A 17655-nucleotide genomic window follows, 5' to 3' on the forward strand; every position below is an offset into this window, starting at 1 on the left:
GCTTCCTTGTCCTTTGAAATTTTATGCCTGACTCAGCTGAAGCACTGAATCAGGACATGTGAAATATTAACCTTTAAGACAGACTTCAGGTCCAAGAGGGCAGCAAGCAGCCTTCACCACTATTTTCAAAGTAGCCTTTGGAGAATCAAGGACATTACAAGAGATGCTGCAGTGAATTCAGGCTATTTCTGAGACCATATGCAAAGCCCTGCTCCCTCAAGTGTTTGGATTCCTGCACTTTTAGGAAGGCTATTCGACCCTGCAAAGGTCAACCTGAGAATACAGTAAGATCTGCGCAGCCTGGTTAACTGGGGAATGAGACTGCAAATACATCCTGGAAAAGGGTTGCTAGACAATTTTCTTGTAAGTGCTGACACTGCACGAGGGACCATAGTAACAGAACATACCCAAGTCAATCACTATACACAAGTTAGGCATTGACAGCACGCACGTACACCGCTTTACCCATTGGGATAGATGCTGCAGGACCCAGAGGACAAATCAAACCCTGACTCAAGGTTCTTTCCCCTATTTCTTAACCCATTGCGACAGCACCAGCCCCATGCACAGAGTTAAGAGTTCCCAAATTATTTAGGGTAGAAGGTAAAGAACAGCTATGAGTATAGACCTGGAAGTCCCAGACACACGGGACTGGCCATTTAATGCCTCTATGACTTGTTGGAATTCAGATCCAATGTTCACTTCTTTGTTGGAAAAATGAAACTACAGTTTGCTGATCTGTTGGGAAAAAATCAGTGAAGACTTATGTGTATTCTACATGAATGCCAAAATATTTTACACCAAAAGAAACTTATTTTCAATTCCCAAGGGCTTTTTGAATGACTGTCATAAGTGGCGTACAGTCATGCATTCCAAGCAAGTTTTTAAAGCACTTTCAGAACAACAAAGAGCGATGACTATATGACCAGAAAGCAGAAACCTGGAGAGACAGTCATTTCCTTAGTAAAGCCCAGGTGAAAACATGAGAGGGTTTGCAATGTGGAGCCACATCCTCCCCAACTCTGGCTTCTGAGCCTACAGAGGGCAGGTGCTGATGGGAACAGGACTCTGGGGACCAAATCTACTCTAAGCTACCCAGAGAGGCATGCTGTAATGGATCCTGAATCAAATCCACACAAACATCATTACCATGGACAGTCTAGAAGATCACGTGGGGGACTTTTACTGAAGGGCTCTTTTAGCAATAATGTCCACGCACACTCAGATCCATTAAATCAGAACTTCTGAGGGAACAGGCTCAGGCTCCAGTATGCTTGAAAGATTTCCAGATGATTCTAATATACCGACAAAGTCTAAGGCCCAGTGGTCTACCTTAATAGCAGCCCTTCATCCCTGTGGACAAATGCCAAGTGGGTTAGACTACTGAGATGGAAGAAATCAAGGGAATTACTTGGCCATATCCTTTCACTACAAAGATTAGGAAAGTGAGGTCAAGAAAGAGTGCATAGTATGTGTAACTGTTCAATATCTGGTTGAGGCAGCACTGGTGCCAGGAAAGTTCTAGACACAAGAATGAGACTCTACCTCCCTAGTCCTGGAGATTCCACATTAGATCTTTTTTTTTTTTTTTTTTTTTTTAAGATTTTATTTATTTATTTGAAAGGTAGAGTTACAGACAGTGAGAGGGAGACAGACAGAAAGGTCTTCCTTCCATTGGTTCACTCCCCAAATGGCCGCCACAGCTGGTGCTACACCGGTCTGAAGCCAGGAGCCAGGTGCTTCCTCCTGGTCTCCCATTCAGGTGCAGGGGCCCAAGCAGTTGGGCCATCCTCCACTGCCTTCCCGGGCCACAGCAGAGAGCTGAACTGGAAGAGGAGCAGCCGGGACTAGGACCCTGCGCCCATATGGGATGCCGGCGCCGCAGGCGGAGGATTAACCAAGTGAGCCATGGCGCCGGCCCCTCCACATTAGATCTTTAAATTACTTTTTAAACAAGCTGTACAAAGCCCATTACATACACAAAATATATTTTTAAAGTTTTTTTTATTCATTTGAGACGTAGAGATAGTGAGAGGGAGAGACAGAGAGAAAGGTCTTCCTTCCGTTGGTTCACTCCCCAAATGGCTGCAACAGCCGGAGCTGCGACAATCCGAAGCCAGAGCCAGGAGCTTCTTCCCGGTCTCCCACACAGGTGCAGCAGCCCAAGGACTTGGACCATCTTCTACTGCTTTCCCAGGCCATAGCAGAGAGCTGGATTGGAAGAGTGGCGGCCGGACTAGAACAGGCACCCATATGGGATGCCAGCACTGCAGGTGGAGGATTAACCCACTGTGACACAGCGCCAGCCCCATGCACAAAGTATTATATGAACAGAGTATTTTCTCCATTTAGTAGAAAGAGCAAGCAAAAGGGTAAGAAAATAGTCTATCAGAGAAATTTGAACCTGGTTATTTATAGATATTTTCTGTACCAAAGCGGAAAAAAATGATTTAACATGGTCTATGTATACATCATCATTGGATTCTCTTTTTGCCTGTGCAGCAGGAGCCATATCTGGCCTAACTGGCTTATTAATGTTAATTGGGCTGCTTTGGCTAGATCTGAGATTCAACTCACAGATCAAAGAATTTGAATTTATTTCAGTACATTCTCTACTATTCAGTGCTTGACCTTTTAGTTTTGGTTGAAGTCTGAGTTCTTGAGTTAGAAACTGTCAATATTCCAAACTCATTATGACCTCTTGTAGTTTTGTGTCCACCCCCACCTACTTTGTTTCTAAAATAATTTTTTATTAAGAATATCTCCCATTACAGCTTCAGAAACAGTCATCATCATGGAGTAGTAACAGACTAAGTTTTAAAGAAGCTTTATGCACCCAAATAAGGGCCCACTCTTCACACAGCTCAGCGTTACCCAGTTCCCTGAAAGTGTCACAAGCTGAACTGGAATACTAAGTTTCTGATCAGTGTTGTTGTTTTTTTTTTTTTTTTGACAGGCAGAGTGGACAGTGAGAGAGAGAGACAGAGAGAAAGGTCTTCCTTTTTCCATTGGTTCACCCCTCAATGGCCGCTGCGGCTGGCACGCTGCGGCTGGCACACCGCACTGATCTGAAGGCAGGAGCCAGGTGCTTCTCCTGGTCTCCCATGCGGGTGCAGGGCCCAAGCACTTGGGTCATCCTCCACTGCACTCCCAGGCCACAGCAGAGAGCTGGACTGGAAGAGGAGCAACTGGAACAGAATCTGGCGCCCCAACCAGGATTAGAACCCCAGGGTGTGGCGCCGCAGGCAGAGGATTAGCCTATTGAACCATGGCGCCCGCCTCTAATCAGTTTTGTAATCATATTTTTACTCAATTGCTTCAGGGCAATGGCTATTAGTTTCAACACTTTACGCCACTAGAGTAAGAAAATAGAGAGTATGGTCTTCATAATCAAAGTATGTTCTAGCTTCTGGGCAAAATTGCATAAAAGTAAATACATTTGTGTGAACACAGATACACATGGAAGACTGATTCTAGAATCCTTCCCTATGCTGACACGGATTCCATGAACAGGGTAGTGCTGCGATATCCCAGTAGTCTTTTGATCATAGGAAATTTTTGTGCATGTGGACACATGAGACTCAGCTTTCACACTGCAGCCAACCATTTGTGGGAGAAGAACCTTGTATTTCTCCTGAGTTCTTGAGTAGTAAACAGAAGAGGAAAACTGGAATCCAAATTTCTTATTTAACACTTCTACAAGGGGAAGCAAGTAACTTTCAAACTTTGACTTATGGGAACTATGCAAGTTCAAAAATCACGCTTCTGTCATTGCTTTACACTGCTGGTATGGGATCATCTGTGTTACACTCTGCCACGGTTACCCTTATACCAGGGCCCATCTGGTTATGGCCCCACAAGGCTATGCAGCAAGTGCTTAGTGAGCTGGGCAGAGTAATGTAGCAGGTGCAAGTCAACATGGAAGGGAGAAGGAGGAATTTCTGACCTAGTGTTCTACTGTATGTTTCAACACAGCTTTGCCAGAGCTCTGCATGCAAGAGTTACTGGGCACTGATCCTCCTAATGCTGATGTTTGTTTCCTTGTCTGCTGTTGTCTCTTTTGTGCCACGTTGGGAAGACAGATCGACTGCACCCTTGAGCCCAAGGTCATAATATTAAGTGCCATCTTGAACCATCATCTCAATGGTTTCTTTTTCTATTTACAGAGAAATCAAATTACCTATGAAAGCAGCCATGGGTGGTTGCTATTCATTTTGAGCAAAAGCTATTAGGAACACACAATTTGGGGAGAAAAAATAGTACAGCTATCATTTTTTTTTTTGGGTCATCTACCCCAGGAGGTGCTTGAGAAAGTCTGCCTTTCCTTTTATATTTTAGGTCTCATAGTTCAAAGGTGGCTGGAAACCTAGTGAGCCGGTTCGTATAGTGAGCCAAGGCAGTTCTGGGAAATGGCCAAGAGGCTGAAGCGTCTGATATGGGAGTGGGGATCCAGGGAAAACCCCTCATGGGCAGAAGTTGAGCAATGTAGACCAAACATCAACTGGGCTCATATGCCAGTGCTGCCATCTAGCCCAGTCAAGAAGAGCACTTCTCCCTGACTCCAGGACACAACTGCAGGACCAGTGAGGGTGGCGGCTGCCTTGATCACCTGAGCACTTTCTTCAGTGGGTGAAGCTCTCCAGTTTTAGCGGCAGCAGTCACCTGCACTGGGCAGCCGTGACAAAGCAGGAGACGCCATGCCACAGTGTGAGTGTCAGAAGGTGACGTGCATAGGGTCTGGTGTTTCTAGTTTTGAAGTGATAGCAGCCAGAAAGTATAACAGAAAAGCACATGGAAGGAAGACTGGATTTTAAAAAGCTAAAATGTCCATCAGTAACTGGAATTAGTGAACGTAATAAACCAGTTTTAAAATGTGAATTTAGATGAACTCTAAATTGAACTGTATGGAGGTTTCCATAAAGATGAGCCTTGACTTATGATCGTTTGACTTAAAATTGTTCAACTTTATGGCATGAAAGCAACACAAAGAACAGAACTTCAGCTGAGCTAGCCACATGCAGTATGACATACTCCTTTGGTCCTGGGAAATAACAGCAACTCACAGCTCCCATTCTGCCATATGAGTGGAAACAATGAAAACTCTACAGTGTATTGTGTCGCTAAGCTATGATGTTTGGTAGGCTGGGCATCCACGACTACTTCAAAAAGTTTATGTTAAAATGGAATTAAGAGTTTGTTTATTTTTTTGCAAAATGATTTTGAAATCCATGCATAGTTTTTTATAATACACATTTCAATGAACTTTTTCAAGACTGCTTATATTACATGCATTTTGGATTTACAATTTTCAGTTTATTATGGGTTCATCTGGACATATTCCCATCGTAAGTCAAACAAGATCTGGATTTGTTTCTGTTCCCCCCCCATCCTAAATTCCAGAGAAGAAAGTATTCTAAAGGATGAATAATTAATACCTAATACTTACAGCTTTTGAAAATATTTTTAATGACATAGAAGCCTCTAAAATTTTTCTAGTGCAAAGTCTTTGGAGCAGTTATTTAAGGAGAAGCGTTATGGTACTCATACAAAAACACAGTGAACACAGAGTTTGCCTTAAATTTGGCCTCTAAATGTACAGTGTGTAAAAATACATGATCATTGAAGGAAAAGATCGTCAAAAGCTAAGGAGTGATGGTAAAAAAAATGGCTTCATTATGTTTCCATTTACTTCCTAGGCCAATATACTGACCTTATTCTTCATTTCCCAAGAATCCTCCCACATCTTTTTGTATACTTATCAAATTGACTAGCGAGTAGTTTATCACTTTCAAGTCTATCCTTCCTACATTAAGTTGGCCACTTCCACCAAAACCAACTCCTTTTCTAAGTACCAAGCTAGTATTAATATGGTCACATAAATAAATCTTAGTTATTTGTTTCCTAAAATATACATCACATTGTGCTTTCTCATCCCCCTATGAAATAACATTGAGTTGAGTCAACATGGATATGCAGCGTATCTACCATTGAACTTCAGGATACAATCATTTATTCATCTGAGTCTCTCTGTGGCTTCACCTCTGATGTGAAGGCACATACACCTAATTGTTAAAGACTTCCCACTTTCTGCTCAAGCACCATTACAGCAGTTATTGTGTAAGTCTATGTGATGTTAGAGGTATTAAAGAAAGCACATCATTTAGAAACATGTGCATTTTGAACATCTGCTATGAGTGAAGAGCTACATATACCAGGAGAAGTATTTTATGATACCACATCAGGTTGCTTTAAAAGCAGGCAGGTAACTTTAAACTTTTGCTCCTCCAAAAGCCAGTGCAAGAAATACTGCCTCATATTTGGTTTCTTCTTTAATAGCCTGGCTGAATTATACAAAATCCCAGTGTGGTTTTCCTTCCTGGGCAGAGCCCCACGTTTATATAATCCTCAAAGCCATTGCTTGAGTGTTGCTGTACCTTTCTGCAACTCATGTTTCAGAGACACAATGTGTTTCAAAGAATTTAAAGAAGGAAGAACCCAGCTGCCTTGTAACATCAGCACAGGAAAGTCAAACTGGGGTGTAGATGGCAAGTGTATTACAGACAGGTGGAACTTATTTTTTATTTCATGTCTATATATAGACCAAAACCAAAAAAATTATTATACTTACACAGACTTAGCACAAGATAGGTTGAAGTTACCTGATTGTAATATATTGTCTCTACGTCCTAGCTGGCCTTTTGGTAGAATACACCCTTTGTTTTGGTGTTCAATCTACCCTTTAGGGTTGGCATTAACCATCCATGAGAGACTTGCTATTGGTTCACATTTCCGTGTCTGATATGATCTATTCTAGTTGGGCAAGGCATACACAGCCAAGAGAACATTTAGGCTTCATCTCCAAGAATACTTTGTGACCCTACTGACCCCAATAGTTAAAAATTATTATTTTAAAACTTACTTGATGTTTCCTGTTATCTTGTATGCTCAGTATATCAATTATCATGGATAACTGATGATTAATGGATGGTTCTTCATGATTTAGCTGCTTTTCCCTAGGAAATGCTTTCAAATAAGATAGAGAAAAAGGAATCATTTAAAAATATCAAGGGGCATTCTATTTATTTGTTGAAGTTAGCTTTATAGAAAATCAGTGGACCAGCCCTCTCTCTTTCCAATACCAATGTTCTGGAATGTTGAAACTTAGGAAGTTTCCAGAATGCTATCTAAAAGGCTAGGACAGCCTTTCTAGAAGAAATAAGAATATAAAGCTCATTTGCCTACTCTGGTCTTGGGCCAAATTAGATAGGTTGATAGGTAAGAAATCTCTAGCGAGGATGAGACAAATTTCAGATTTTGATATACAAGGGAAAACAGTGACTCTGCACACTTATCTTGCCCCCCACTTTTTTTTTTTTTTTTTAACAGGCAGAGTGGACAGTGAGAGAGAGAGAGAGACAGAGAAAAAGCTCTTCCTTTGCTGTTGGTTCACCCTCCAATGGCTGCAGCAGCTGGTGCGCTGCAGCCGGCGCACCATGCTGATCCGAAGTCAGGAGCCAGGTGCTTCTCCTGGTCTCCCATGGGGTGCTTGGGCCATCCTCCACTGCACTCCCTGGCCACAGCAGAGAGCTGGCCTGGAAGAGGGGCAACCGGGACAGAATCCGGCGCCCCGACCGGGACTAGAACCTGGTGTGCTGGCGCCGCAGGTGGAGGATTAGCCTGTTGAGCTGCAGCGCTGGCCTTATCTTGCTTCTTAAGGTAAAATATTAATGTTGTCTAAGTCTGAAAAATTTAGAAGATTCCAAAAAGATCCTGAAATATTATCCTACTTGCTTTGAAATTGTGTTTATAATTATGAAATAAACTCTGAAGAAGTTCCTGCAGTGGTAAGTGCAAGATGAGCAATGCTGGCAGACACACACAATCAAGGAGGAGTAATTCAAGAAATCTGGCAGATAGTAGAGATTTCAGAAAAGAGCCACTCCTATTCGATCCCAAACACCAAACATTGCTCCTAATCTAAAGAAGTTTTCAGAAAGTCAATTTCTATGTCGCTTTTGGCAAGGCATTTGTGACCTCTTCTAGGAGGATTCACATGGAGGATGGTGCTTCTGAGCATTGTGACTTCTTTGGAATATACAGCTCGTCAGACTTTTCTTGATTGTAATAAACTAAGAACAAAAGATCTCAGGTATCACCTTAATCTGGACAGATTGTGAAAAGTTTATTGCAGAATTTAAAGAGTGGCTTTGTAGATCTTCTAAGATATGGCTTCCACTGGATTGCTTTTGTAAGTCAACTCTTTCAGCATTATAAGTATTCCAGGGTTGGGAAGAGAAAGATAGAAATGTTACTAGCTGCATTAAAAACAAGATGTCCAGGAAAACAGTCCTGGCTATGTTCTTAGAAGCATTTGAAGCTCGAGTCTTGACTGTTTCATATGCCCCTCCCTTTTTAAGATAAGCATCTGAGAGTATTAACCAACAACTTTGAGGATCCTAGAAAAATACTAGTTTTCTTCCTCAATTGCAACATAATGTTAACTTTTGACCTAGATACCATTTCTATAAGACTGAAGTAATTAGTGCTTTCAGTTTATATTAATATTAAATAATATTCCATGAAACACGTTTCTTCTTATAAACCTTTTAACTACTAGCCATGTAAGTCAGTTTGGATATTTTAAAAGGTGATGCATTAACTAAACAAATCGTCACATCAAGTGAACTGACTAATCTCACTTGATATGATAAATTTATATACTAAGACAATCTGTTTTTTCTGGCTTTCTAGACTATAAAGATATAATTATTGGGTCTAGGAGTCTTTTAAATGTGTTATTCAGAATCATCTCAAGTTACAGTCTTTAATTTTTTTCCCAAAGATTTATTTATTTTATTTATGTGAAAGAGTGACAGAGAGGGAGAGAGAGAGAGAGAGAGTGAGAGAGAGAGTGTGAGAGAGAGGTTTTCCATCAGCTGGTTCAGTCTGTAAATGGCCACAAAGCCAGGAGCCATTAGCTTCTTCTAGGTTGCAGACATTCGTAAAGTAAATCTAGGGCCAGCATTGTGGCATAGCAGGGAAAGTTGCCACCTGGGATGCCAGTATGCTACATGGGTGCCAGTTTGTGTCCCGGCTGCTCCACTTCTGATACAGCTCCCTGCTGATGGCCTGTGGAAAGCAGTGAAAGAAGGCCCAAGTTTGGGTCCCTGTTACCCATGTGAGAAACCTGGAAAAATCTCCTGGCTTCAGCCTGGCCCAGTACTGGCTTTTGAGGCCAACTGGGGAGTGAACCAGCAGATGGAAGTTCTATCTGTCTCTGTCTCTCCCTCTCTCTCTCTGAAACTTTGACATTCCAATAAATAAATAAATCTTGAAAAAAATAATCATGTGAATATAATATTGGGTAAACTCTAAACAAAACAAAACGAAAATGGGGTAGGTGTTTGACCCTGCAGTAAGGCTGGTTGGAACACTCACAACTAATAGTGAGGAGCCTGGACTTGACTCCCCGCTCTGCTCCTGATTTCAGCTTCTTTTTAATGCAAACCCTGGGAGGTGGCAGGTGCTGGCCCAAGTAGTTGGATTCTGGGCATCCAGATGCGAGACCTGGATTGAGTAATGGGCCTTTGAGAAGTGACCCAGCACATGAGATCTTTGTGCTCTCTCTCTCTCTCTCTGCCTCTCAAATAAATAAATAAAAGTTTTTCAAAAACACTTATGATTTATATTCTATTTTCTTGTTCTAGAATACTAGCTAATTTTCCTAAGTTACCCTGTATACACCTGACTTGTCTGGCACTCAGAGTTTACACAAAGCATTTAAATGGTCAAGGCTTGACTCCAGGTCAAGGGTTTGGTCAAAAACATGTCTTAACCCTGGAAGGCTTTCCTAGAGGAAGTAGAATAGAAAGGATGAGGGTCCTCTCTTCTCTAGGACTGTGGAATACATAGCACTTTTTCCATTACATTTCATTGTCTTTGTAAGATGACTGATGATGGGGGTGCCACTCTGGGATCTATAAGGTTCTAGCACGCGATAAACTAATGAGAACTGATCCTTACTGAATGCCACTTTGCTGGGCTTCAACTGAGATTTCTTGGCCTTTACCACATAGTCCTATTCACACTGTACCACAAAAGGCTTCTGGTTAGATTGCACAGGAATGTCAACATTGGTGACTCCCTACAAAGGATGTTTCCTTGGTTCATAAAAACGTAATATTTAAGCAATTTGTTTCATTAGATTTTATGTTCTTTCAGAGAAATCTCCTCTACTCTGGACCACTAATGACCTGTTGCAAAATTCTGTCTCTGCTAAGCAACAGGCACCCTAACACTTAAGGAAAACAGGGATGGATGTAAGTGATTAGATAGGGGCATTATTTGTAGCCTGTCTTTATGATCCCTGTTCCAGTCATTGAATAAAAGTAGCTTGAATTTGTTCCTGAAGCTTTAGAAGGATTCACTCCAGGGTGGCTCTACTTTTTTCCAGTTCTATTATGTAGGGATTTTTAGCATTAGAAAATGCAGTTAGATCATTTGTTTCCTTAACTGAACTCTATAGCCCTATACAGAGACAAGTCTTCTTTGAAAGCCACTATTAAGTTCCTAATCCAATCTTTATTAAAAAGACTCAATATTGCAGACAAGGAGGTTAAGACTAATCCCCAAAAAGTAGTGATCAAGCTCTTCCACACCACACAGAGGCATTACACTACAGCAAAACTTGAAGCCGGGAAAATATTGACAGTTGCAGTGTTTTTTTTTTTTTTAAACTTAGCAATGTTTTCCTTAACTCATACACAATAAAAATATGTAAATAATTAGTTTCACCAAGAAAAACAATATAAGTTTACTTAGTCCCTTTAAAACAAGCAAAGACCTACTTTTAAGTCTAATTATTAGATGTGAGATGTGAATAAAGTTCTTTTCTCAGAGGCATCGAGAGTCCCTACCATAATTTCCATTCTTTTTTTCTTAAATTTAATTTATTTGTTTGGAAGGCAGAGAGACAGAGGGAGAGAGACAGAGACAGAGCTGATTCACTCCCCTAATGCCTGCAACAGCTGAGGCCAGGCCAGAGTGCAGCCAGGTGCCAGGAACTCAATCCACGTGGGTGGCAGGGATTCAAGTCCCTGAGCCATCACCTGCTGCTTCCATGGTGCTCATTAATAGAAAGCTGGAGTTGGAAGTGGAGTCAGGATTCGAACCCAGGCACTTCAACATGGGGTGCAGGCATCTCGAGTGGCGTCTTAAATGCTGCGCCAAACATCTGCCCCCACCCCAACCCAAACCCCTATTTTCATTCTCTATTTGCACCTCTATCTAAGACATTCTTTTAAGAGCGTATCATCTACTTTATACTGTGTCTAGCCAGAATGACTCTGCATTAAGTCATTAGCTTAAACTCACTGGGTAAGTCATTAGCAAGCTACCCTGTTTGTTCCAAGCCTATGAGTATCAGAGAGTTAAACAGGTCTTCAATTACTGATGGTCTTTTTTGGTTCAGTGCACATAGGGTCTTGCGATTGATTCCTGCTCGAAGCCATTATGATTAAAGATGGAATACAAATTTTGTCCTTGAGTGCCAGTGATCTGTACCAGCAAATGAAATCATGTAATAAACCTGGGTTCCTGCTATGTGCCTGTCATCCTTCCAGAGCTTGGGATGTATCACTGATAAAAGCAAGATCAATTTTCTTACATGGTTTAAATTCGTGCAGGGAGAAAAACATAAATGGACCATAGTCTTCTGGAAGATGAGAAATCTCTGCGGGGGGAAGAGGGGAGCAGAGTCAGGTAGATTTGGAAGTGCAGGCTTGGACAGACTCCCGAGAGATCGTCCTTAGATGATATTTGTAAAAGGTAAATTTGCTGAACATGTATCGTTCCCAGGTAAGATGAGAAGACTCTCACGTAGTTCTCAGGGGAAGGTGACATCATTGCTGTGGCAGAAGCTGAAGTCAAGCACCCTTCTGCATCTCACATGGGTCCAAGGTCTGTGCCTGCCCTCGCTGCTTTATAACAACACAGGCCAAACCAAAAATGAGCTAGTTTTTAAGAGAAGGGAGGGATAGACGCTAGCCAGAAAATATATTTGGGAAACAGGAAGTCCTAGCAATGTATAAAGGTTATTCGTGTCAGTTTGGCTAGAATACAGAGGCTGTGGTGGGTTAGACCAGGGAAAGTGTTGAAAGGTGGGTCAGGGTGGACTAGGGTGTGTTCATAGTGCTGCCTTGAGGCTAGCCAGCCCTGGGAGGGAGAGTGGGAGGTTTCAGGCCATGGTGTGGAGGCTGGGGTGGTGGCAAGCCTGGGCACAGGGACATGGCATCCGGGAGTCACAGAGCTTGTAGTTACAGGGACTTGCCACATTGAGTGACTCAACACCAACTGGTTTCTGTCATCTAAATACTTGGCTAATCTTCTGGAAATGCAGCCTTTTAACTGAAAGGTTAAGGTCTAACAATCTCAAATCAAATATCAGATCCAAGGTTTTCCCATCTTGCCAAGCTAGGATGCTCAATGACCCTCAAACTTCAAGTAAACAAAGTGTTTTATACATCTTTAAAAAAAAAATCAAAGACCATTAGATCCACTTCATCCTAAAGGAAAAAGATTATTCTAATATCAGTTTCATAAATATTTATATAAATAATTTATAATATATTATATAATTTATATAAGTGATATATAAATAATTTATATAACTATATAAAATAATGTAAACAATTTATAATATTATGCAAACATAATTGTAATGTATTATAATAAATAATTCATAATATGTTACATAAATAATTTACATAATTATTTTATAAATAAAATGATATTTTAAAGTACAAGTACCTTAAAATAATACTGGCAAAAATCTTTTGTAAAAGGCAGGTAACTTTTTTTTAAAGATTTATTTTATTTATTTGAAAGACAGAGTTACAGGGAGAGAGAGGGTGAGACAGGGAGAGATATCTGCCATCTGGTGGTTCACTTCCTAAATGGTCACAAGGGCCAGTGCTGGGCCAGGCTGAAACCAGGAGCCAGAAGCTTCTTCTGGGTCTCCGAGGTGGGTGCAGGGGCCCAAGCACTTAGACCACCTTCCACTGCTTTTCCAGGTGCATCAGAAGGGCGCTGGATCAGAAGTGGAGCAGCCAGGACATGAACTGGCACCTAAACGGAATGCTGGCATTGCAGAGGGCAGCTTTACCTGCTCACCAGAGTCATCCCCAGCAGCTAACTATGGACTTTAGTAATGTCGACACAGTTTCTTTTTTGAAGCCGAATAGATAGCAGTTTCCCATTTTATGTTTCCTCACATACTTAGAATCTAGAAAGATCAATGCCAAGGAAATGCTGGTTAAGAGGGTGGTGGCAGGGTGAGAGACCAATTTCTGCTTCTTATACATTTAGAATAACTGACAGTAGGGTGACACGTGCCTTGCTTTATTCTAAAAAATAAATTATCAGATTTAAGTGGAATTGTGGCACAGCTGGTTAAGTCACAACATGGTATGCCCCAGCTTCTGGTCCAGCTTCTTGTTAATGCACCTTGGGAGGCAGCAGGTGATGGTCCAAGTACTTGATTCCTTGCCATTCACATGGAACACCTGTCTGGATTTCCAGGCACCTGGCTTCAGCCTGGTCCAGTCCCAGCTGTTGAGAGCATTTAGGAAGTAAACCAGCAGACAGAAGATGGATCTCTCTCTCTCTCTGCCTTTCTTTTTTTTTTTTTTTTTTTTTTTTTTTTTTTTTTTTTTTTTTTTTTAATTTTTTTGACAGGCAGAGTGGACAGTGAGAGAGAGAGACAGAGAGAAAGGTCTTCCTTTGCCGTTGGTTCACCCTCCAATGGCCGCCGCGGCCAGCGCGCTGCAGCCTGCGCACCGCGCTGATCCGATGGCAGGAGCCAGGAGCCAGGTGCTTTTCCTGGTCTCCCATGGGGTGCAGGGCCCAAGCACCTGGGCCATCCTCCACTGCACTCCCTGGCCATAGCAGTCTCTCTGCCTTTCAAGTAAGTTAGTTAATTAACAGTAACAATTAAATTCCTTAGAGACCTGCTAGTTTATCAGTAACTATTTAAAGTATAGGTAAATCTATAGTCTAACTTGGGCTAAAGATAGAATCATGAAAATACTCAGATTCATTCAAGTTCATTTAAACTCAACAGTTAAGGGAACCTACAAGGAGAGCAGGCATGTATAGAGTTGGAGTTGGTGTTAGGAGTTAAGTTTGGGATAAGAGTCTTCAGCACAACTCTCTTAGACATCATTAACATACTTAACCATCCGGTGTTGTCAAAAGAAGCTCTTACTAAACACCCAATAGTTGTGCTGGTGCCGTGGCTCAGTGGGTTAAGCCATGACCTGTAGCACCAGCATCACTTCAAGTCTCAGTTGCTCCAATTCTGATCCAGCTCCCCGCTAAAAGATCTGGGAAAGCAGCAGAAAGTTGCACAAGTCCCTGGACCCCTGCACCCATGTGGGAGATCCAGAAGAAGCTCCTGGCTCCTGGCTTTGGATCAGCCCAGCTCCAGCCACTGCAGCCGTCTGGGGAGTAACCTGAGGATGGAAGATTCTCTCTCTCCTTCTCTCTGCAACTCTGCCTTTCAAATAAACAAGCACATAAGTCTTTTTATAAAAAATTCAATAGTAAGCTTTAAAAATGAATGACAGCTAGGATTGGAAAGAACTTTTATGTTACATTTTGAAAGTTGGTCAGGGTATGACCCATCTTCCAGCCTGGGGTTCAGTGCCATGCTGGGGTCTGCATACACAGTAATGAATTAACAACCTGATTTCAGTATTTTAAAGAGTGCAAAGGATATCACATATTTTTAAGCTCTACTTACTTGAAAGACAGTGTTGAGAGAGAGAAAGAGAGAGAGAGAGAGAAAGAGAGAGAGAGAGGGAGATCTATCCAATCATTCACTCCCCAAATGGCTGCAATGAACAGAGTTGGGCCGAACGGAAGCCAGGCACTTCATTCAAGTCCCTCATGTGGGTGCAAGGACCCAAGCACTTGGGCCATCTTTCACTGCTTTCCCAGGTGCATTAGCAGGGAGCTGGATCAGAAATAGAGCAGCTGGGACTCAAATCGGTGCCCACATGGGATGCCGGTATCACGAGTAATAGCTTCACCCTCTATGCCACAACACTGGTCCCGGATATCACATTTGAATCCATAACATAGCATCACAGTCAAACTTAACAAGCAGGTGTCTTCGATTTGGGCAGTTAAGTTTGACTATCCAGCCTGAGCCAAAAGATCTCATCTATTTTCCCAAATTTTATTAGTTACTTAAGAAACAGTTTGGTGAATACTTCCACAAGGAGAAACAGAAGAAAAACAGGAAGTTATCCTTGGATGAAATATTAGGTTGAAAACGATGCTGAAATAGTAGGCTGAAACTAATTATAGTTAGCTAGTTGATTACAGCTCTCAGTTAGATAGATGTATGAGCAACAGCTTCTTGAGTGGTAGAAGTTAAACCAATGACTTGGATAGACCACACCATCTGGAGAATTTCAGTAACAGCTTGTCTGCCATTCTCAGGCCCCGAGCAGATATAAACTCTAAGAACATATGGATATGGCTCATTATATAGAAACTTAAAGCTAAAAGGGGGAGGTAGGGCAGGGACTCAGAACTGTTTTACTTACAGCAACATTTGATAATGCAAGCTGAAGTTTTCCGTTCTGTTCTCTCTATAATAAATTACAATTAATATTGTAAATGAGGGTGGCTTGTGCTACTCATTCACCTGGCCATCTGGTTATTGCTTATTGAACACCTACTATGTACCACACACTGAATTAGGCTATGTCTACAATGATGAAAGAGTCATGATCTCTACTCTCAGGGGGTAAACAGTCTAGCCAGGGAAAAAGAAGAAGCAGGTAATAGAACTGCCGCTAATGTCTTGAAGGAAATATTTCTATTAGGGTAGAAAGCTTCATCGTCACTGATAATATTTAGTAAGAGAAAGCACAGTTAGTACTATTTTAAGAAATTCTATATAAATTGCTTTGAGTACCACGCATAGAACAACGCAAATTTTGTTTTAAAGGAATGATTAGGATTTCAACATTTTTTATAAACAATTTACTTATTTGAAAGGCAGAGTTACCGAGAGAGAAAGGAGAGACAGATCTTCCATTTGCTGGTTTACTCCCCAAATGGCTGCAACGGCCAGGCCGAAGCCAGGAGCCAGGGTCTCTCATGTGGGTGCCAGGGGCTTAAGCACTTGGCTCACCCTCTGCTGCTTTCCCAGGCACATTAGCAGGGAGCTCGATCAGAAGTGCAGCAGTTGGATCTCCAACTGGCACCCATATGGGATGCCGGTGCTGCAGGTCCCAGCTTTAACCTGCTGAGCCACAGAGTGGGACCCTCTTCAACAGTTTAAAATGATGACATACACTTACACTATTAGTGGGATGAGGGATGTTTATGTTTAATGTTTCCAAGTCTCTTGTAACCACATTGCAATGTGGAAGAGCATTTTCGTGACTGTTCCAGGGAAGGGAAGAATTGTGTAACACATGAAGTCATTAAAGAGGATCACTGATGTTTCCTGCAAGGCTATCTTAAAATCCAAAGTTCTGAATCAACACTCTCTTCATAAACACCAGAAGGAAACACTAGGCTCATTTGGTGTCTAGTTTCGCCCTTGCAGAACAGCAAGCAATTCCAAGGGGACATGGATGTCTATATTCTGGAACCAAACAAGGTCTGGTGTGCTCTAAATTACCCGATTTTATACGAATACAATAAGATCACTTTCAGATCAGGCCAAACTACTGAATCTCAGATTTCAATGAAACAATCTTATGAAAATGCAACCAGGGGCCCCCACAGCTGGCTTTGGTTAAAGAGCACTACCTAGTAACAAGAGTATTAACAGGGGAATACCAGGTAGCACTTGGTTAATGTCAACCTTCATCAAGAAAATGGACTTGATCATCATCCCACATAGTTACAGCCCTCCACCACTGTTGGCTGCAGGAAGCATGAGTTCAGATCCTTTAACAGACCACGGTTGTGTCCATTGTTTCTATGAAAGAGTTCTTGTGTAGAAAGCTAGACATCTGCTTGCTATACAGTAACTCGGAAAAGAATTAGAGAATTTATTTTGTAATGGATATGCCTAAAAGACCCACAATAGTACTGTCTGTAGCTTAGCTTGAAGCTAAGGTTTCCTCCTAGTTTATTCACAAGTCTGCCGAATCTGGCCAAACCTCTATTTTTTTCATAACTACCCTTTATTTTCAGGCCTCTCCTCCCTCCCCTCCATATTCTGACTGAGTTCCAGCATTTCTCCCAGCCTAGCCTCATTGCGGCCCCACATTCCTCCCCTCTGCAGAAAGCTATACCAACCTCATATACACTGTCCCTCACAATATGCCCACCCATATTATAGTGGTTTTTGGATCTTGTCTACACACATACCACAGGTACTCTTTAATATAGTTAAAATGCTTGCAGTGAAAAATCTTTTTTTGGAGGGTGGGGGCTAGCATTGTGGCTCAGTGGGTTAAGCCACTGCATGCTATGTCGGCATTTCCGTATCAGAGTCCTGGCTACTCCGCTTTCCATCTAGCTTCCTGCTAATGTGCCTGGAAAGGCAGAGTAAGACATCCCAAGTGTTGGAGGACCTGTCACTCATACAGGAGACCAAGATGGAGCTCCTGGCTCTTGGCTTCAGCC

At 41.9% G+C, this 17655-nt stretch overlaps 1 protein-coding gene across 7 annotated transcripts in view; it reads right to left on the reverse strand.

Moving 5' to 3' along the window:
• Positions 1-17655, reverse strand: part of DAB2 (DAB adaptor protein 2) — an 83064-nt gene that overhangs the window by 34685 nt on the left and 30724 nt on the right. The window contains exon 1 of one of the 7 annotated variants that reach the window (XM_070056668.1): positions 6920-7018. The exons of the other annotated variants lie outside the window; for them this stretch is intronic. The gene's annotated coding sequence lies outside the window, so the exon portion shown is untranslated. Of the gene's footprint in view, positions 1-6919; positions 7019-17655 lie in introns of those variants that run through there. 7 annotated transcript variants of the gene reach the window in all.

This window comes from Oryctolagus cuniculus, chromosome 14, assembly GCF_964237555.1.
Source record: "Oryctolagus cuniculus chromosome 14, mOryCun1.1, whole genome shotgun sequence".
Classification (NCBI taxonomy): Eukaryota; Metazoa; Chordata; class Mammalia; order Lagomorpha; family Leporidae; genus Oryctolagus; species Oryctolagus cuniculus.